The sequence below is a fragment of the Lepidochelys kempii genome, chromosome 3, assembly GCF_965140285.1.
Source record: "Lepidochelys kempii isolate rLepKem1 chromosome 3, rLepKem1.hap1, whole genome shotgun sequence".
Taxonomy (NCBI): Eukaryota; Metazoa; Chordata; order Testudines; family Cheloniidae; genus Lepidochelys; species Lepidochelys kempii.
Window position 1 is genome coordinate 150,771,808 of NC_136382.1, and position 21,661 is coordinate 150,793,468.

At 46.8% G+C, this 21,661-nt stretch overlaps 1 long non-coding RNA gene across 1 annotated transcript; it reads right to left on the reverse strand.

Moving 5' to 3' along the window:
• Nucleotides 1-6,142: 6,142 nt before the first annotated feature.
• LOC140908306 (uncharacterized) lies at nt 6,143-20,327 on the reverse strand. Its single transcript, XR_012157830.1, has 3 exons — nt 20,264-20,327; nt 6,840-6,918; nt 6,143-6,295 (listed from the first exon to the last, which is right to left on the reverse strand). It is a non-coding gene; the product is annotated as an uncharacterized LOC140908306 (long non-coding RNA).
• Between the last annotated feature and the right edge of the window lie 1,334 nt (nt 20,328-21,661).

Here is a 21,661-nt window from a genome sequence, read left to right on the forward strand (position 1 = left end):
CTAGTTTAGTGGTACAGCTATCTAGACGTACACAGACAGAAATTTTGCCCTAGCAGTCAGGGAAAGACAATTAGGTCAGATTCTTATTTCCTTTATACTACTGTAAACGTGGAGTAACTACACTGAATTCAGTGGAATTACTGTAGATTTATCCTGGTGCAATGGTTCCCACAGATTCGATGGAATTACTACAGATTTATGTTGGTGTCACAAATTGTGTTAATTTCCTCTAGAAAAAGAAAATTAAAGATTATTAGAATCCAGATTATTCCTCTCCTCCCCAGACAAGCAGCAGAGCTACAGAGCAAGTATGATTTTAACTGTGACGGTTAAACAAAAAAAATGCTCTCCTCGTTATCATTCTAAATGAAACTTAACCTCCTTCCCCTCACTGGACTGACCCATATTGAGTTAGCCAATTATATCTTACATTTCCATACCACCTTTTATTCCAAAGGAGCCAGTGGGGGCTCTAATCCAGAATTTTTGGTGGAGGAACACTGTACCTCACCTTGGCGGCACATGTGCTCATTAACTAAGGGCACTTTTGGTTTTGAAAGCAACCCTTAGTGCTCTCTGTAGCTGCTGCTGCTGCTTTGGAGCCCTCTACTGGAATGTATGCATGTGCACAACTCAATTAGGGGCCTGGGAACAGCTGCCGAAGCAAAGATCCTTCAATCAAGTGGAAAAGGCATTTTACTCGCTGTGAGAGGTGCCGAACACTGGAATAAAAGTCCATTCATTTCATTCCAATACTATTTCCCCATGTTTCTGAGTTGGGCAGTGCCCCAGCTCTCTCAACAGCAGAATTGCCACTGGAAGGATCACAAAGCAATTTACAAACAGCACCCCATGCACAAAAATCGTTTCACCACCACCCCACCTTTGTGGTGAAATATGGTAGCTCTCTATCAGTGCACAGCACTACTAACCAGCCATTTAGTAGAGGAATGGAAGGACACATATCCAGTTGAAATTGTTACAGAATTTTAAGTAGGACGGACATAATTTTGCAGAATGAAATTTATCCAGGCTAACATTGCTGTTCTGGGGTGACCATATAACTCACAATTGTTGGGGCAAAACTCCAAGCACTAGATAAATGGTTAACCCAAGCAAATGAAATCAGAAATATCGTACTCAGAAAACTGCTCTGAGAAATGACCCAGCAGTGGGTGAGCGAATCAAAGTTCGACCTTTTCACCATTCTCAATTTACGCTGTACATATCTACCATGTAGAGGAAAATGTTCCCTTCATGGCAGCTGGCTCTCTGCTGCTTCCATTTCAGCCAATAGCTGTGGTGGCAATAGCAGTGAGAATATTAGTCAACAGAATTAATTATGTAACTCCTACTAAGAGTAATAGAATTGGAGTTACTCGTCAATTCCTGCACCTCAGTGGGAGAGAACATAGACTCCCAAGGGCCTGTGATGGGGTGTGCAAACTTGAGCTGGGTACCAAGAACCCTCACTGTGAGGAAGAATGGTTTCAGAGTAGCAGCCATCTTAGTCTGTATTCGCAAAAAGAAAAGGAGTACTAGCGGCACCCTAGAGACTAACCCATTTATTTGAGCATAAGCTTTCATGAGCTACAGGAGTGAGCTGTAGCTCACGAAAGCTTATGCTCAAATAAATGGGTTAGTCTCTAGGGTGCCACAAGTCCTCCTTTTCTTTTTGGGAGGAAGAAGACTACCTGCTGAACCCAGCTGGGGTTGAAGATTTAATTGTCTTTTCTTTTGCTATCTTATATGGGATTTGGAGACTTTGGGGGAAATGGATGGTAGGAAGTGACCAAGGCAGGCAGCTCTGTGGCACTCCAAAGCACTTGACATTGTGATCTGTCATAGGGCCCTGGGTCTGAATCCAGTGCCATGGGAGGGCCTGGGCTTCCATACCAACTGCCCTTGTTGCAGGAGGGGCATAAGCCTCATTTCCACCCCACCTTGCTCTCTGGTAAGGAGAAGGTAAGGATGACGAAAACCCTGTGGTAACAATAAGCCACATACAAGGGCTATGAACTGGACTTAAGGCTCTTCCTGCTGAGAGGCAAGGGACTGGAAACAGGTGTGCTAACCAGTAGGCAACCTGGCCGTCTGAGGACTTTACTACAGGGCCAAATTAATATCTGGTGTAATCTAACTGACTTCAAGGGATTTACAACCAGATGTAAGTTTAGCCAGTAGTGTGAGTAATATAAACCTACTGTTCTGTTACCTGTGATGTAAGAAACTTCCTACAATCAATCACACATTGAGGGGAAAACTAGATTTCCTCGACACCAGAGGTGACACGTGGTGGGGGAGGCACGTTGGGTCACATCCCCCCCCCCCCCCCCCGATTTCTGCCTTCCATTTCCAACCAGGCATCCACCAGCAGTGAGGGGCTTGCGGGGCACAGCCATCGCAGTCCAGGGGGATCAGCAGAAGCAGCTGGGTCCCAGGGCTCTCTGTTGAGGGACCATCCAGCTGCGCAGCACACTGAGACCAGACAGGGCCATTTGAGCAGGCAGTGGCAGCAGGCAGGACAGGGCTGTTGCTGGTGCCAAGCAGCGGGGAGCTGGGTGGGGAAAGATGGGAACCAGTAGATCCCATCTCTGGCTTCCTCAAACCAACCATGAGTGCTGGGCTCTGCAGGGGCTTCAGCAGCAGTGGAGCAAGGCCAGAGGTGTCTGAGCAAAGGAGGGCGCCCCCAGCAGAAGGAGCAGCCCAGCAAATGGCTGCTGCCTCGAGCACAAAGTCTGAGGGATGGAGCAGCCCTGTGCTCGCTGGGGCAAGGCCCCGGGGGAGCAGGACAGCAGGGCTGGTGGGGGAGGAAGAGGGCTCTAAGCCCCTGCCTCAGGGGAATGCTGAAGAGCCTGCACGTTTGGAGCTTCCCCCAGCTCCACTCCAGCGCTCATCAGAGGGGCGGAGACCAGAGAGGCTCCCCCGTATCAGCACTGTGCGGGGCTCACCTCCACCAGCAGCATCCCATGCAGGAGGGTCTTGGGCTTTCCCAGGGCACTGGCCTGGCCACAGGTAGCAAGGGAGGAAGGAGCTTTCCAGACAGGGTGCAAAGTACGCAGCTACGTGGGGCACCAAATTTCCGGATGCCATATACAACTGCGTGCTGCTCCAGCCCCTACTTTCGCCTCTTCCCCATGGGCCCCGCCCCCTCTCCACTCCTTCCCCTGAGGACTGCTGCAGGGGTTGGGGCCGTGCACTCACCAGGCGGCAGAACGTGAAGCAACCCGGCCCCAGCCCGCTCCGCTGGCTCCCAGCCGCGCCGCCAGTGGGGCGGTTCCCTCCAAACCCCAAGGCTGGGAGCCAGAGGGGCAGAGCAGGCTGGGGCCGGGTCACTCCACTCCCCGCAGCCCCGTGAGTGCGGGGTCGGGCCTGCCCTGCACTCACCAAGTGGCAGGAAGTGGAGCGACCTGGCCCCAACCTGCTCCACTCCGGCGGCTCACGCAGTGGGGTTCTCTACTGTGCAGAGAACCAGCCCCTGGTGGGAGTACTCAGCACCAGGGTCGTCCCTAGCCATTTTGGTGCCCTACGTAGCCGCCCCCTGCAGGGGGTGTGTGGGGCTGTAGGCCTCCATGGCGGGGGGGGGGCCTGCTCATGCCCCTGGGAGTCCTGGTGCTGAGTACTCCCACCAGGGGCTGGGTCTCTGTACACTGCTGGGAGCGGGATGCACCCTGCTAGAGATTTATGGAGGAGCAGTGGGTCTGAGAGGGGCAAAGCAGGAAGGAGACGGTGAGAAGGAGAGCTGGGGGAGGATGCAATGAGGAGGGGAGTATGTAAAGGACTGATGAGTGGGGAGCAAAGGTGACACGAGGGGTGGTCAGGTGCCCTCTCCCTCTATCAACAGTTACCCATTGTCTCTGCTGGCACCTTCTGTCTGATTTAAGTTTCATATGAAACAAAGTAATTAGATATGTTGCATAGAACTGCAGAGAGAGAGCAGAAGAGAATGCCAAAAGGTGTCACTTCATTCTTGGGGCAGAAATATAGTGTTTATTTTCTCTCCGCATGCATGAGCTCTCATTTAGTTTCAGTTCTTAGCTGCCATCAGAGCTCAGTGGAAGATGCATATCATTTTAGGAGGATCCTGGTAGATGGTACCAGCAGAGAGCCATTTCACACACAGCAGTTTCACATTTCAGAGCAGCAAATAACTTTAAATTATTTCTGAAGCAATTCAGTTTGAATCAGTGGAAATAAGTTAACTGCAAAGATGAGCTATTTGGCATCAGTGGGAGGGAGCATTGTTTAGTGGGTAGAGCACAAGTATGACACCAGTCCTACCACTAACTTGCTGCATGACCTTCAAGTCAGTGGAAAACTAACATGGGGATAATGATACCTCCCTGTGATGGGTGATATAGACCCTTAAGTGGCCTCATGACCTTGATACACCACTGTCCCAGTTTCCTTTATAAAGAGAGATGGCACCAGCTAGCCTCGGATAGGGTGATGCCAGGAGAAGCTAGACCCAATGAAGTCCTTGCATAGCTCAGGGAAGTTGAGGGAGAACACCTGAATCCCTGTGGGAGCCTGACTCACTATAATAAAGCAGCTGGCCTGCATTAGTGGCAGATGGGCTTATAGGGAGGGGGGTCATCTCCAAGAGAAGAAGGCTGCCAGCCAGAACCTCTCTCCATTCATTTAGGAAGCTCTGGAAATATATTGGGGCAGGTCAGCCTGGGAATCAGGCTCTAACCTGCAGCCGGGTGCAAATTGTAAAAAAATAAGCAAGAGGACTCACACCAGCACTGCCCCCCACCTTGCCCATCTCCCTCCATCCCAGTTCCCCTACTTCTGGGTTTAAAAAGAGAGAGTGCGTGAGCCCATGGGGGAGATTGAGGAGAGAGCCAAGAGGCGGAACATAGGCTATGGTGTGGGTGTCTTAGATGCCCCTTCCCACACCTGGAGGCAAAGTATGAGTTGAGGGGAAGGGGAGTGCTGGGCCAAGGAGCACCAGCATGAGAAGCTGAGCTCCCTTCTGCCTCTCTATCCCCCACCTCCACTTAGCAGAGGGCCCTGGCAGTGGCAGCTCCTTACTCACTCCTGCAACTTTCCCCACTGAGTGGTGATGGTACATGCTCTAGCTCCCCCTGACAGAGTTAAGGTTCTGGAGTACACTTGGGCAACCGTTCTGAGTTTTGGCACCACTGGCTGTGGTTGGCCAGTGGCACCAACAAGCAGGGAGGGGAGGGGGCAATATGGCAGTCAGCTCCTGAGAGGTCGGTGTGCACAGCCCCACTTCTAGCCCTGCACTGAAGGTTATTTGTTGCATATGTAACCCACACACCTCCTGGGTGTAGTGTTCTGTTCCATCTAGTGGCACCAAGACCGCCTAGAGAGAGAAATTAATGAGTCTGCTCTACAGCCTTAGCTAACAGCCTTATGGCTTTTAGCTCATGCAGTAGAGGCTCATGTACTAAGCTCCAGAGGTCTCAGGTTCGATCCAGCCTGCCGATGACCAGGGTCTGCTGGCATTACAGATAGGTTTGGGTTGGACAAGGCAGCCCTGAGAGATGGAGACGGGTGTTGGAGTCAGAGTACAGGGCCTTTGTTTTGATGTTTTCTAAAGCTACTGAGTCCTCTCAGAGAAGGAGGGTTTTTTTTGTTTAATCTGCCACTCACTCATCTGGCGACAGGTGTACATGAGACACTGGAAAGTCTAACTGTTCATTGAGCTGGTAGCCTGAAACCAACTAACTCATGCTAGAATAGATGGCTGGATTCAAAATACCTGGATGCCTTGCAGCCAGAAGTTTGAACCCAGCAGGGCCAACTCAGACCATTATTCCCAGGTAGCTAAACTGAGTTCAATGTATCTGTCTGTGAGCCTTTTGGGGAAGACCTTTAAAATGTGTGGATTGCCTAGATAGAATAGATCCTATAGCCCTTCTTATATAAAAACTGGGGTTTCCCGAGTGTCCTTAAGGAATGGTCCTCTAGCTGTGCTCCAGATATTTCATTGGTAGCTATCCTGGCTGGGGTTGAGGTTCAGGGGTAGATGAAGAAACGTAATGCATAAGATACAATGACCTATCTATATTCATACAGGGTAGGACAAAATCCAGAGATTTTTACAAAGTAGGTAGCTGTACAGACTTACCTGCTCTGGCTTCAGCTAACCACTGCCTCATTTTCCCCTCATTCAGGTTGGCTCTCCTGACCTTCCCAGGGTCATCATTGCTACGGCCAAGTGTCATTCCAGGCAGTTTTCTTCAAGTGTAAAACATCAAACAAGAGCAGTTCCTCTGCCGACTCTGGGCTAGAGCAGCCAGTCTTTCCCACTTGCTTCTCTCTGCTGAAATGACAGCATGATATCCTTCAATCCCCCTGATTCAGGTTCTACTGGAGGAGCCCCTCTCAGCCCTGCAGCTGCTCTCCCCTGAGCTCTCTCTGCCCTTTATCAAAAAAACCCCAACACCTGACCCCTTTCCAGCTGATGTAGAACTAGGGAAGGCTGGCCCCAGGACTCCTAGCTCTGACAGGAGCAGGCCCCTGTATTACACTCCCCTTTACATTGATAGAAGTTTCCCTAAATTGGGACCTCAGGATTTGGCCCTCCTTTGTGAAGTGCTTTGGGATGAAAGGTGTCAAATAGAAGATTACTATTTAATAATTAGGTGCATGGTCAAGAACAGTACATTAGTGAAGAATAAAGTTACCCTGAAGATTCAGCACAACTTGCATGCTTGTCTAACCCAATATACAGGTTACTGAGAAGAGACTTGTGCTGAGTGAGATTGGGCTCGTCTTTTTTCCCCCCACCACTAGTTTATACGCAAGATTTTTTTAAAAAAAATCTGGATTAAATGTGGCTATTATGACCCTTTCAGGCCAGATACCAGAATTTGTGCGATTTCCTAGAGGCTGATTTCCTCAGTGTAGTCCTCCTCTGATTGTACAGTCAGCAGTACTTCAAGCCTATGACATTTGTAACGGGAGACAAATACAGTACCATTAATTTAATTTTATTTACATTTCTGAGTCATTTAGGTGGAATAAATTGAACAGAAGTTGATTGAAACTGTCCTGCAGGACTGACTTTAAGCACATTCAGACGCAGAGTGCTTTATAAATAATGGCAGCATTTAGTACACAAAAGACACCCACTTGGACTGAAGGATTTGCAGGAGTTATTAGCAGATGAGGGAAAATAAGCATTGCCAAGAACAGAGCTATGCTGAACTCTTCTGCTATGGAAACCAATTTTAGCTGCAGGCTTGTTTAGCAGACACCCCGCTGCTGAGTGCATTGACTCTCTATATACTCCGCTACATAGTTCTGCCTGCTGACTATATATGGCAGGTGTATGAAGCAGTAAAATACAGGCTGCTGGGGCCTACATTTGAAATGTAAACACTATGCCAACAGGAGGGGTTCTCCTGTAGTTAATCTAGCTCCCAGAGAGGAAATAGAATTCTTCCATCTACACTGAGGAATAGGTCAGCTTAATTACACCACTCAGAGGATTTTTTCATCTCCCTGAGCGATGTAGTTAAGCTGACAATTTTCTAGTGTAGACCAGGCCTAACACAGGCCTGTAGCATAATTACATCAATACTCTGGTAAGCTATTCAAGAGACCCCAGTGTAAGAGGAAAGAGCGGTTTGTCCCAAATCTGTGGGTGGTAGAACACCCCCTTTAGGGTTCATGGGAAGCACACACATGAGAGTCCAAGTATCCCCTGACCCTAGAAGGTGCTGCAGGGCACCTGTTCAGCAGGCTGGTGCTCAGCCCTCCAGCCGAGGCCTCTTGACTGTCTCATCCCCACTTAGGGTCCACAGTGAAACCACAAAAAACAGCCCACAGTCAGCAAACTGGGCTAAAACAAAAGAAAGAGAAAGAAAAATCTGCAAGCAGCAGCTCCCTCCAGGATATAGGCCTCTCTTACTTCAGAGGGGCCCTGGGAGTATCACTGCCCACTTCAGAGACCATTGCAAGTCTGGGTCCTTCCCCGTCCCCTCAGGGATTCTGTACCCTTCTTCTGTGAGGGCAGGAGCTCTCAGGTTATCAGTCCCTTCTTCAGAGCTAGGGAGCTCACTCCATCCCCTTACCAGAGTTGCTCTATTTAAGTGGAGTTCCCTCCTTATAACACCTCCAGTCCTGGCATGATTTGCAGGTGTGGTAAGGGCACAGCTACTGCAGCCCAAAAGCACTCCTTAAACCCTTCTATGCTAGTGCATGGGTTTACGTACCCTGACACAGAGGCGTTATTACCATAGCACCTAGGAGCTATCACTGGGGCCAGGACTTCACTAAGCACTGTACAAACACAGAACAAAACAATGGTCTTTACCCCAAGGAGCTTACAGTCTAAGTATAAGACAAAAGACACCAGACAGACCAGCAGGGGAATACAGGGCAACAATGCTGAGTCAGCAAGACAGGCAATGGTCTCAACACACCATCAGTGTAGTCCTTGTCAAAAGTTTTTTGTAGGCATCGCAAGAGCTCTGAGGAGGGTTTTGAAGAATAATGGGGTCACTTTTCTGATGTTTATAGAGAGCTACTCCCAAGTTCAAGGCAGTGAAGGAGAAAACACAAAGGTACTTTTTTGAAAATTTAATAAGTGGTTGATGGAAGCTGGAAGTATGGCCCAATCAGAGGCAGGAGTTGACACCTCATTAATGAATGAGAGATGATAGGTAGGTGGGGTGTGATGGCTTATACAAACAGCATACTGGACTATGGGGTGTTAATGACCTAATGTGGGCTCAGGTGGCTCTGCCCTATCGCACCTGTCAGGATTGAGGGAGGATTTTAAGAGGGAGAAACCAGCTCAGTTGATAGTAGTAAAGAGTGTAATTTTCATCTTTATGGAGAGCAGGTACATGTAATTAACAGTTTTAAATTGTTGGGTTTAGTGTTTGATAATAAACTAACTTGGAAGACCCATATAGAAACTATTAAAAACAAATGTAAAGGCAGAAATAATCTGCAAAAGAATGATCTGGTGATTAACTGGGGAACAGATAGGACAGTGCTGAGAATGCTATACAGAGCATTAAGAAGATAAGTCATAGATTGACCTGGTGTCAAGCCTTTAGTTCTATGTTCAGATTGGAACATAAAAAAAATTAGATTCAATTAGGCTCAAGTGCTAAGAATTGTGTGTGATGCATTTCTTACAGCACCTCTGTATGTAATGCAGGTAGCTATTAATTTAAGAATGAAAATGTTAGAGCTGACATTTTGGGCTAAAGTTGAGTGAAATAATGCAGATGAGCTTACTGGACAAATATGAGGATTGTTGGGAATTACACAGATGGAATATAGCCTGACACAAACTCAGTCATGCTATAAGGGTTAAAACGTGGGTAAAAGTGTTAAGTGAAAAGGAAATACTAGAAGACATTAAATTATACCTGGAAAATCATCTCTCCAGGTGTGGATTTAGAATTATATAATAAAATAGAGGGAAAGAAAGTCATCCTATAGGATGGATAAAGTTTGAGTTTATATATGGTAAATATGGTCACCATTACCAACTATATACTGACAGCTCTAAAGATGAAAAATCAGGTAACATAGAAATAGCTGTTTGCATCCCTGAGTTTTAAGAAATCTAAAATAATATTTAATTGTTTAGCCATTATGACAGCTGAGCTGGTGGGAATAATATTAGCACTAAACTGATTTACCCAGCTATTATCTTTCTGGATTTATCATCAAGTTTATTGGCAATTAAAAAGGGGTACCTCAGAAAGCAGGAGAGATCTAATCGATATATTGTTTTTGACAACAAAATTAGCATGCTCAGGCATGAACATAGTACTAGCATGGATTCCAGCCCATGCTGGGACACCTGACAAAGAAATAGCAGATAAGGAAATAAAAAATGCTTTGAAAAAATGAAGAAATTGATATAAAAATTCCTTTGAGTTAGCAGGAATTAAAAATTTAGTTTAAAAAAGAATGGCAAAAAATGTGGACCAAGGAGAAAAGAGGAAGAAGATTTTAAGAATTATGCCCCAAAATAGAGGATAAGGTGGTACTCCAAGGTTGTGAAATAAAGTGCTCGTATTTAAAATGTTAACTAGCTACTGCGTTTTGAATAATAATTTATATTTATTGAATAGGCACAAAGACGGATTCTGTAACACACTTGGTTAAAGAAACAGTTGATCACCTGCTATGGGAATACAGGGAGTGTTCCCAGGAAAGAAGGGTTCTTTATGAAGAGTGTAGACACTTTAAAGGTGACAGAATATACTTTGAGGGATTTAGTGAGAGTATCAGGGAAAATGGGGTTACATTTTCTTAAGAAGATAAAGCAGGGTACGAAAGCGTAGTGGCATGAAGGAAAGAATATAGTAGGTGGCGGATACAGACTCAGTAGATGAGTCTGCTTCACCATAAAACAGAAGAAGTTGTTGATGGCAGATGGAGGAGAGAACACATTCAGCCCTCAGCTTCTGGAGAAACTGCTGAATGAAGACAGGAGCTCCCAGATGACTGCTATCTCATGGACCGTCCCTGAGTGAAGTGAAGAGGCAGATGCTGACTCACCTTGACAGGGACCATTCCTCTCTTACCTGTGAGCTCAATTCAGGGCCTTAGCCTGAGTGCTGTCTGAGAGAAGAAAGCCTTAACCCAACTTTGGGATGAGTGATGTGTGTTAATTCCCCTTGGTTTTGTTTGTTGACTATCCTGGAAGGAGACTTTAAAGTGACCTGGCTGGAGGGCCAAGTCACAGGAAGAAGCAGACCACCGCAGTGCTGGAACAACTCTTGGGAGGGGGAATCTGAGGGGGAGAGAGCTGCTATGCAGCACCTGGCTAAAAGGAGGTGCTAGCAGTGAGTCAACCCCTTCCCATGTGGATAGGCTATGAACGACTTCAAAAGTGAAGACATGTAGCTTATAGGGGAGCCAGTGGAGAGATACAAGGGGAGGTGTGGCACAGTGTCAAGGTTCCTCCCCCACTCTGAACTCTAGGGTACAGATGTGGGGACCTGCATGAAAACCTCCTAAGCTTACTTTTACCAGCTTACGTTAAAACTTCCCCAAGGTACAAATTAATTTTATCCTTTGTCCTTGGAATAACCACTGCCATCACCAAACTCTAACTGGGTTTACTGGGAAACATAGTTTGGACACGTCTTTCCCCCCAAAATCCTCCCAACCCTTGCACCCCACTTCCTGGGAAAGGTTTGGTAAAAAGCCTCACCAATTTGCATAGGTGACCACAGACCCAAACCCTTGGATCTGAGAACAATGAAAAAGCATTCAGTTTTCTTACAAGAAGACTTTTAATAGAAATAGAAGTAAAGGAATCACCCCTGTAAAATCAGGATGGTAGATACCTTACAGGGTAATTAGATTCAAAACATAGAGAATCCCTCTAGGCAAAACCTTAAGTTACAAAAAAGACACACAGACAGAAATAGTCATTCTATTCAGCACAGTTCTTTTCTCAGCCATTTAAAGAAATCATAATCTAACGCATACCTCGCTAGATTACTTACTAAAAGTTCTAAGACTCCATTCCTGGTCTATCCCCGGCAAAGACAGAATATAGACAGACACACAGACCCTTTGTTTCTCTCCCTCCTCCCAGCTTTCGAAAGTATCTTGTCTCCTCATTGGTCATTTTGGTCAGGTGCCAGCAAGGTTACCTTTTGCTTCTTAACCCTTTACAGGTGAGAGGATTTTTCCTCTGGCCAGGAGGGATTTTAAAGGGGTTTACCCTTCCCTTTACATTTATGACACACAGTCAGAGTGAAAGGCTAGGGAAATTATCTGTGCAGCTGCATTCTGAATGAACATGAGTGGGGCAAGATTGCATTTGTGAAGACCGGAGAGAAGACTGTTGCCATAATCGAGATGAGAGAGGATGAGAGCTTGGATAAGAATATTACCTGCTAGGACGGATAAGAAAGGTTATATCTTAGAGATTTTTGCAGAAAGAATCGTCAAGATTTAGACAGCCTGCATGGGAGGACCTAGAGAGAGGTCCAAGTTGAAGAGGACATCCAGGTTACAGGTCTGAGGCGCAGGCAGAACAGTGGTGAGGTCCACAGTGATTGAGAAAGGAAGTAGCAGGGTGAGAACATTAAAAGCTCTGTTCTAGCCATGCTGAGCTTGAGGAGTGAGGAGATGTCAGAGACGAGATGACATTTTAGTTTGGACAGGAGACAGCAGAGCAGTAGATCTGTGAGTCATCAACATAGAGAGGGTAGTTGAATTTGTGTGTGTCAGTTAGATTACCCATAGATACAGTGAGGGAGAAGAGAAGGGGACCAAGGACAGAGCCTTGTGGAACCTCCACAGAAAGTTGGAGATGGGATGGAGAAAGATCCTCCAAAGGACATGCTGAAAGAGGGATTATAGCGGTAGGAGAACAACCATGGGAAGACAGAGTCACAGAAGCCAAGGAAGGACAAGATTTGAAGAAGAGGAGCATGATCAATGGTGTCAAAAGGCAATGGTCAGGTCAAGGAGGAGGATGGAGTCCTGGTTCTGACACTGGTGAAAATGCTTTCAGTGGAGCACCAGGGGCAGAAGTCAGAGTGAAGAGGGACTAGGATGGAACTGAAGAGGAGGAACTCCAGACAGGGACTGCAGGCAGCACATTCAATGAGCTGGCAGACGGGGTGGTAGAGCTGGAGTTAGGGTGACCAGATAGCAAGTATGAAAAAATCAGGATGGGGGTGGGTGGTGATAGGCGCTTATAGAAGACAAAGCCCCAAATATCATAGAATCATAGAATATCAGGGTTGGAAGGGACCCCAGAAGGTCATCTAGTCCAACCCCCTTGCTCGAAGCAGGACCAATTCCCAGTTAAATCATCCCAGCCAGGGCTTTGTCAAGCCTGACCTTAAAAACCTCTAAGGAAGGAGATTCTACCACCTCCCTAGGTAATGCATTCCAGTGTTTCACCACCCTCTTAGTGAAAAAGTTTTTCCTAATATCCAATCTAAACCTCCCCCACTGCAACTTGAGACCATTACTCCTTGTTCTGTCATCTGCTACCATTGAGAACAGTCTAGAGCCATCCTCTTTGGAACCCACTTTCAGGTAGTTGAAAGCAGCTATCAAATCCCCCCTCATTCTTCTCTTCTGCAGACTAAACAATCCCAGTTCCCTCAGCCTCTCCTCATAAGTCATGTGTTCCAGACCCCTAATAATTTTTGTTGCCCTTCGCTGGACTCTCTCCAATTTATCCACATCCTTCTTGTAGTGTGGGGCCCAAAACTGGACACAGTACTCCAGATGAGGCCTCACCAATGTCGAATAGAGGGGAACGATCACGTCCCTCGATCTGCTCGCTATGCCCCTACTTATACATCCCAAAATGCCATTGGCCTTCTTGGCAACAAGGGCACACTGCTGACTCATATCCAGCTTCTCATCCACTGTCACCCCTAGGTCCTTTTCCGCAGAACTGCTGCCTAGCCATTCGGCCCCTGGTCTGTAGCGGTGCATTGGATTCTTCCGTCCTAAGTGCAGGACCCTGCACTTATCCTTATTGAACCTCATCAGATTTCTTTTGGCCCAATCCTCCAATATGTCTAGGTCCTTCTGTATCCTATCCCTCCCCTCCAGCGTATCTACCACTCCTCCCAGTTTAGTATCATCCGCAAATTTGCTGAGAGTGCAATCTACACCATCCGCCAGATCATTTATGAAGATATTGAACAAAACCGGCCCCAGGACCGACCCCTGGGGCACTCCACTTGACACCGGCTGCCAACTAGACATGGAGCCATTGATCACTACCCGTTGAGCCCGACAATCTAGCCAGCTTTCTACCCACCTTATAGTGCATTCATCCAGCCCATACTTCCTTAACTTGCTGACAAGAATACTGTGGGAGACCGTGTCAAAAGCTTTGCTAAAGTCAAGAAACAATACATCCACTGCTTTCCCTTCATCCACAGAACCAGTAATCTCATCATAAAAGGCGATTAGATTAGTCAGGCATGACCTTCCCTTGGTGAATCCATGCTGGCTGTTCCTGATCACTTTCCTCTCATATCAGGACTGTCCCTACAAAATCGGGACACCTGGGTCACCCTAGTTGGAGTGGATGAGGCAAGTAGCATCGAGGGTGAGGTATTTTAAGATGTCAAGTATCAGGAGGTAGTCATGTTAGTCTGTATCCACAAAAACAACAAGGAGTCTGGTGGCACCTTAAAGACTAACAGATTTATTTGGGCATAAGCTTTCGTGGGTAAAACACCACTTCTTCAGATGCATGGAATGAAAATTACAGATGCAGGCATTATTATACTGACACATGAAGAGAAGGGAGTTACCTCACAAGTGGATAACTAGTGTTGACAGGGCCAATTCGATCAGGGTGGATGTTGTCCACTCTCAACAACAGATGAGGAGGTGTCAATTCCAGGAGAGGCAAAGCTGCTTTTGTAATGAGCCAGCCACTCCCAGTCCCTATTCAAACCCAAATTAACAGTGCTAAATTTGCAAATGAATTTTAGTTCTGCTGTTTCTCTTTGAAGTCTGTTTCTCAAGTTTATTTTGTTCAAGTATAGCTACTTTCAAATCTGTTATAGAATGTCCAGGAAGATTGAAGTGTTCTCCTACTGGCTTTTGTATGTTACCATTCCTGATGTCCGATTTGTGTCCATTTATTCTTTTACGTAGGGACTGTCTGGCTTGGCCAATGTACATGGCAGAGAGGCATTGCTGGCACACGATGGCATGTATAACATTAGTAGACGTGCAAGTGAATGAGCCCCTGATGGCGTGGCTGATGTGGTTGGGTCCTCTGATGGTATCGCTAGAGTAGATATGGAGACAGAGTAGGCCATGGGGTTTGCTACAGGGATTGGTTCCTGGGTTAGTGTTTCTGTGGTGTGGTGTGTAGTTGCTGGTGAGTATTTGCTTCAGGTTGGGGTGCCACCAGACTCCTTGTTGTATTTTAAGATGGGAGGGATGCTTGTAGTATGAGGGGAAAGAGCCGGTGGCAACTGAAAGGTTAAGGAGGAGGTAACAGAGGAGATGAGAGTGGGCATGAGGGTGATCAGGAGATGGGGTGGGATGGGATCACTGGGGCAGGTGGACTGGTTAGAGGAGGAGAGCAGCTGAGAAACTTTTGTGTCTGTGGTGGAGGAGGAGAGAGTTGTGGGGGGAGGGAAGGTACAACCAGGAGAGAGAAAAGGTCACATCCTTTTTTGTCAGTTTTCTCTTGAAAGAGATTGACAAGATCCTGTGCAGAGAGAGCGGAGATTGGAGGAAGGAAGGGTTTGAGGAGCGAGTCAAAGGTTCTGGGGTGAAGGGTTTCTTTTTTCATGAGTCTGAGCCCCTCTCCCAAGCCCCCTATGTGAGCTGGGAGTCCCTCCCTCCCTGATGGTGTCTGAGCCCCGCTCCCTGCTCTAGTGTGTGCACCAAAATCTGGGGGGCCCTGCCCACCTTTGAGGGTATACCCTATCCCCCCCTCCCCACACCTTGTCCCTGTCATGTGAACCATGTTCGGGGGGTGGGCTTGCCTTTCTGAACAGAAATGAACAGACAGGCCAAGTGTGGGGTATGACAGAGGAGGCTGATACGATACTAGGCCTTTCTGAGCCCCACTCCCTGACCCCTTCATAGGATCTGAGAGTCACTGCCCCCTGGTGGTGTCTGAATATTGTTTCTTGCCCCTCTGTGTGTGCTGGGAACTGGGAGCCCTGCTAGCAACTACATTGAAAACCTCTCAAAGCATGACAATTCTCCCTGTTCCACTATACCACAATGAACAGGATGGGGGAGGAGCACTGAGGAATCACATGGCAATTGTGTGGCCAAGTAGAAAGACCACAGGACGAGGACTATGCCTAGCTCTGGCACTGGCCAGCTGGGTGGACCTTGCCACGTCACTTCATCTCTGTGTGCCTCAGTTTCCCATCTGTAAAATGAGAATGATGTAAAGTTCTTTTGCAATCTAATGATGAAAAGCACTGTGCAAAAGCTCAGACTTTTGATTTTTACCTAGCCACAGTAACACATCAACTGCAAGCCTAGGGGAGAACTACACATGCCTGAATAACCACTAACTCCTCCCAACAAACATTTCATTCTGTTTAAAAACAAAAACAAAAGAACACTAGGAAATTAAATGGCAAAAAATATTAAATGGCAAATTCAAGTTGCCTGGTGATAGCTTGTGCCCTTCCACAATGTCGAGTTCAGCCAAACTCAAACTTCTGAGAAGCCAAGAAATACAGATTTAAGGTAAACTCCCATGCAACCTTAACTCTGACCTCTTTGAGTGATGCCCCACAGCATTCAACACACACATTCTCTGGGATCCCTCCACCATAATAGCAGGAGCAGGATAAAGAATCAACAAAATATGGTAGCAGAAGTGGATATTGCAGGGTGGGACAGGAGCAGAATTTTTAAAAATGTTGTTTGCAGTGTGGGAGAACCTGCAGGATCCCAGTTTCATCACACCCCTCCCACCCTGTTTGCACACCACTGCTGTAGCTCAAGAAGAAAACATCTGCAAAGTACCAGGGCCCCCTATTTTTTCCCCATAGTTCACACATTGGTGAAAAGGCAGCTGGGATTGTGGTCCTGAGATTCAATTAAGTTGAAGTAGAGTTGTTTAGCTAGGAAGATGGCAGAACTGAAGGAGGGGATCACTAATTTGTAATGGAAGAAGTCAGCCTGGTCACAGGACTTCTGCCAGAGATGCTCTGCAGCATGGGTGCAGGAAGCAGCTGTTGAGATAAGCCAGGACTGGAAGTTGACAGGGCAGATTTTGTGATTTGGTGGGGGGAAGGGAAGGGAAAGAGTCCAAGGTGGAGGACAGTGACACATGGAAAGAATTAACAACCCCATTAAGGGAAGAAAGGGCAGCAGCAAGGGGAGGGCTGAGAGCAAACAAGAAGTTATCAGTGCTAATAGACTGGAAGTCACGGAAAGGCCAAGTGACAGGGGATGATGGAGGGGGCTGATGTGATACTGAAAGAGACCAGGTGATGGTCAGAAAGAGGAAACTCAACAAAAGAAAGATCAGAGAGAGTAGTGCTTGGGGAAGACCAAGTCAAGCAAATGGCCCTTTTGGTGAATGGGGGAGTTAAACTAGGGCTGCAGGTCAAATGAAAACAGGAGGATGAAATGTACAGTGAAGGGATCAGGTGGGTCATCAACATAGCAGTTGAAGTCACTGTGGTGGAGACTGTGAGGAGAGGAAGGCTGATGGGGAAGAGTTGGGTGGATAGTAGATGAAGGCAACGTAGAGTGGGAGAAGAGTGGAGATTTGGACGCAGTGCTATTTTGAAAAAGTGGCAAGGGGAAGGAGGGCAGGGCTGGAAGCAGCTGGAACAGGAAAGGAGAAGCCCAACACCCCCCACCATCCAATAAAGCACAGGGAGTATGAAGGAGAGGCCTCAGAGTGGGCAGCTGCAATGGCAGTGTCAGATGAAGGGATCTTGTCCTCTGAGACCTTTTTAGAGATGGAGTATGAGCTCCAGAAACAGGAGGAGAAGGGGTGGGGGGAGGAGTGGTGGGGTGGGAAGTTAGGTGACTGGTGTCAGGAGAGGGGCAGAGATGGTGGGGAAGGGTGTGGGAAGTCAAGAGAGCAGGAATGGAGGCAGAACTAGGGGTGGGGCAAATTTCACCAGAGGAAGGAAGCAGCAGAGATGGGTCGGGATGTGACATCTGGATTTGTGCTCATGGGAAATCAGGATGGAGAGGAGTGATGCAAGAGCAGGATCAGGACGGGGAATGGAGAGGACATGGTGGAGCTAAACTCAACTATGCCTGATCCTCCACTGGCATAAGGTTCCTGAGGGACCATATACCAGCGAGGGGAGTTAGGGCTGCGAAGTGACTTGTGCCAGAGCCAGCTGCTGTGAATCAGAGAGCCACAACTGGCTCCATTTACTGCCCCCATTCCATCCAAGCAGAGCTCAGACAGGGTGGAGAATCAGGGCCCAAGGCTCATCTTTCGTAGTCTGCTATTCTAACCACTTACATGATACCCCTTGCAATGTAAATAGTGTACAGCATGCTAGAGCTACTAATTTCATAGGCCTTAATTTTGGGTGCTCAACTTGAGACACCATGTACCCAATGTTTTTCAAATATTCTGAGGACCTGCAGCTCCCCTGAAATTGAGGGTGCCCAACACTTGGGGGAAAAAATCAGACCTTACATGTCTCACCTTTTGCACCCAAAAACTGTAGCACTCAAAATTATTGACCCTTTCTTATATTTCTGGCCTAGTGTTTTTGAACCAGAACCACTGACCATGAGAGATGCATACATTGACTTTGATAAATAAACTTGCACTCTATTTGTTCCTCTGTTGAAGAGAGTCCCATAAACCATATAAGAATCACTGTAGTTGACGCCATATGCGGTGGGAAGGGACAGTTCCCTAGCAAACTGGAGGAGGAAGTGGGCTTTTTCACCACTAATGCTCCTGATTTTCCAGGGATAGAAATGAGTTAAATGGGTCTCTGAGGTCACAGCATCTTCATGGGTGGCTGGTAGGTAGAAAACCATTTATCTCCTATCTAGGTATTTACATGGCACCTATCTCCATAGAATCCAAGCATTTTCACAAACATTAATGCATTTATCCTCAACACCCCTGTGAAGTAAGTAAATATCATTATCCCCACTTTTACACCTAGGGCACTGAGATACAGATATACCTAGACACTTGTCCAAGCTGACACAGGGAGTCTGTGGTGTAGGGTGGACTTGAACCCCAATTGCCTCCATCTCAAGCTAATGCCTTAACCATAAGACCCTCCTTTCTCTTTTTGTTGGAAGTGGAAGACAGTATCTAAGCCACGTCTCTGACACATTTTTCCGTTCTGACCATCACCACTTTTCTCTTCTCTGAATTTATGATGATCCAGCTGCTGATCTTTAGGCACTGATGTGGTGATGCAGGTTCATCTGTGGTGAAGGACATACACTACTGGATGCTGTTGGTAGCGGAGTCGGTGGTGTCTTACCCCCTCTCAAAGTGATCTCATGTACCATTGAAAAGGAAGGAAATAGGATGGATCACTGCTGGACCCACTAGGCAGGACACTGGGGGGTTGGAGTTAGCCTTTACTACTCTGGGGGTCCTGTTGATTGGAACAGTAAGACCCTAGGTGGTCTGATCATAAGTTAGGTACAGGGAGGGGTTGCCCTACCCCAGGAAGAGAGAAATAGAAAAAGTGGGGCTGTGGTTTCTATCCATTGCCTGGAGGAACATCCTACTGTCATGCTACTAGGGTTGTTTGTACTGTTCCAGTGTGAAGCCTGACTGAAGCCCAGTAGTTGCCCCAGAGAGTATCAGAACTGTGGTCCATCTAGTCTAGCAAGCTCTGTGGCAGTGATCATTAACATACAAGAAACTCAGCAGTAGACATTTATGGAATAGCCTGCCCATAGAGCAAGGGTTTTTTTTAATTTTTTTCACGTACTGATCAGCTTAGGCCCTGAAGCAGGAGCGTTTATATCCTTTTATGACAAAAGAAAGAAAAGTTATTCTATTTAATAAGAACATCTACAATTACATTACCCATAGAAATGTCTAATCCTTTTTTGAGTCCTACTAATCTCTTAGGCTTAATGTTATCTTATGGGAATTAGTTAATTATGCACTGCATAAAAATTTATTTCCTTTCATCAATTTTAAATGTTGTTGCCTTTCAATTTCATTGACTGTCCCCTTGTCTTTTTAGTATGGGAGGGTAAATAAGAGTCTCAAATTTATCTTCTCTCTGTCATTCATTATTTTGCATACATATATCATGTCTACTTTAGAGAAGGTATGAATAAGAGGAAATAGTCCAGACTTTTTGGCCTTTCTTCACACAGATGTCTTTCCAAACCTCTAATAATGTCCACTACCATGTATCTGAAAACCCCCTATTTGTGCTATACTTTTCTTGAAATAGCAGGACCAGAAGAGAGCACAGGTGATTCTGTGCCAATTTCTATAATGGCATTACAACAGTTCCAGTATTTTCTAAACAATTCTTTATGTATACTAACATTATTGTTTTTTACCACTGCATATTGAAGAAGTTTACGTTATTGAGTAGTTTAAATTATCCCTTCCAACTTGCATTGTCTGTGTTTGTCAATAATGGTTTTCATCTGCCATTGTGCTATCCATTCACAAGGTCCCTCTGCAGTTCCTCACAGTCTTCTGTAGATTTAACTAATCTCAACAATTGTGTCAGATACAGATGTTGCCACCTCACTGTTAATTCCCTTTTCCCAATCATTAATAAATATATAAACACTGGCCCATGTATGGAACTGTGAGGCACCTCCAGGGGTGAAAGTAAGTAAAAGGACTTACCACGCTGGAGTCCTGAGCAGGGAGCGTGGCCTTAACCGGAAGAGGCAGGGCTTTTGAATATCACGGCCCTTTAAATCAAGATTTAAAGGCCCCGGGGCTCCAGCTGCAGCTGGGAGCCCCGGAGCCTTTAAATCACCCCCGGAGCTACCAGCTGCAGAGGCGGCTGGGAGCCCCAGAGCTAAGGGGTGATTTAAAGGGCCTGGGGCTCTGGCCGCTGCTACTGCAGCAGAGCTCTGGCCCTTTAGATCAGCGGGGCTCTGGCGGCGCTTTAAAGAGCCTGGGGCTCCGGCCGCTGCGGGGAGCCCCGGGCCCTTTAAATCACCGCCAGAACCCTGCCACCGCTACCCCGAAGCTCCAGCAGTGGGGCTCGGGTGGCGCTTTAAAGGGCCCGGGGCTCCCTGCAGTGGCCGGAGCCCTGCTACCGCTACCCCAGGGCTCCGGCAGCGGGGCTCGGGAAGCGATTTAAAGGGCCCTGGGCTCCAGCCACCACAGGGAGCCCCAGGCCCTTTAAATCACCAACCTGGGGAAGCCAGTCCAGTCTGGCACGGCATACTGGCTCTTCCTGGTATGCCGTACCAGTTTACTTTCACCTCTGAACACGTCACTGCAGAAAACTAGTTACTTATTCCCATTCTGTTTCCTATCTCTTAGTTTCTGATCTACTACCAGACTTTGCCTCTCACCCCATAGCTACTTAGTTTCTTGAATAGCCTCTTGTCAGGGAATTTGTCCAAGGCTTTCTAAAATTCAAAATAAATTTCTCACCTCACCAATACTAAGTTGTCTACCATGCTAGCTTCCTGAAAGTAGTGGTGCTAAAGGCTAGTTCTTGCCTGAAGTTAGAGAACTGGTATGGGGCATAATATAGAAACAACAGAGGGCTGGATTCAATACAAACCTTCCTCTGGCTCCCACACAAGGTTGATTCCATTAATATTTTTTGCAGGGCTTATACAGAAAGCCGAACACCCTTTTCAGCGAACCTAGCTGTAAACTGATCACAAGCCAAAGATGAGTCCCCTCTCTGCAGCTGTCTGAACCATTAGAGAGGCATGTGTTGTGCATGCCTTTATTTTTCTGGTTTTAATCTGCAGTGTGCTGACAGCTTCAGGAAGATCCCTCTTAATGGACTTTAGTAGCAATGCAGCACTAAACTTATATAGCACCTGCCATGCCAAGGCATCCCAGCGGACTTTCCAAATAATAGAGTTTCAAGCTTCTGCTTTCACGTGCCAAAGGCAAAGCTCAAGAGGACAAAATTAAGTTTGGATTTTAAAACACTGACGGGCTTGGCATTATTAATTTCAAGGGGGGAATTTATCGCTGCTAGAGAGGATTGTGAGGGAGAAGCCAAGGGGAGGATTAGCACAGAAAGCTCTGAATCAACTTGTAACCATA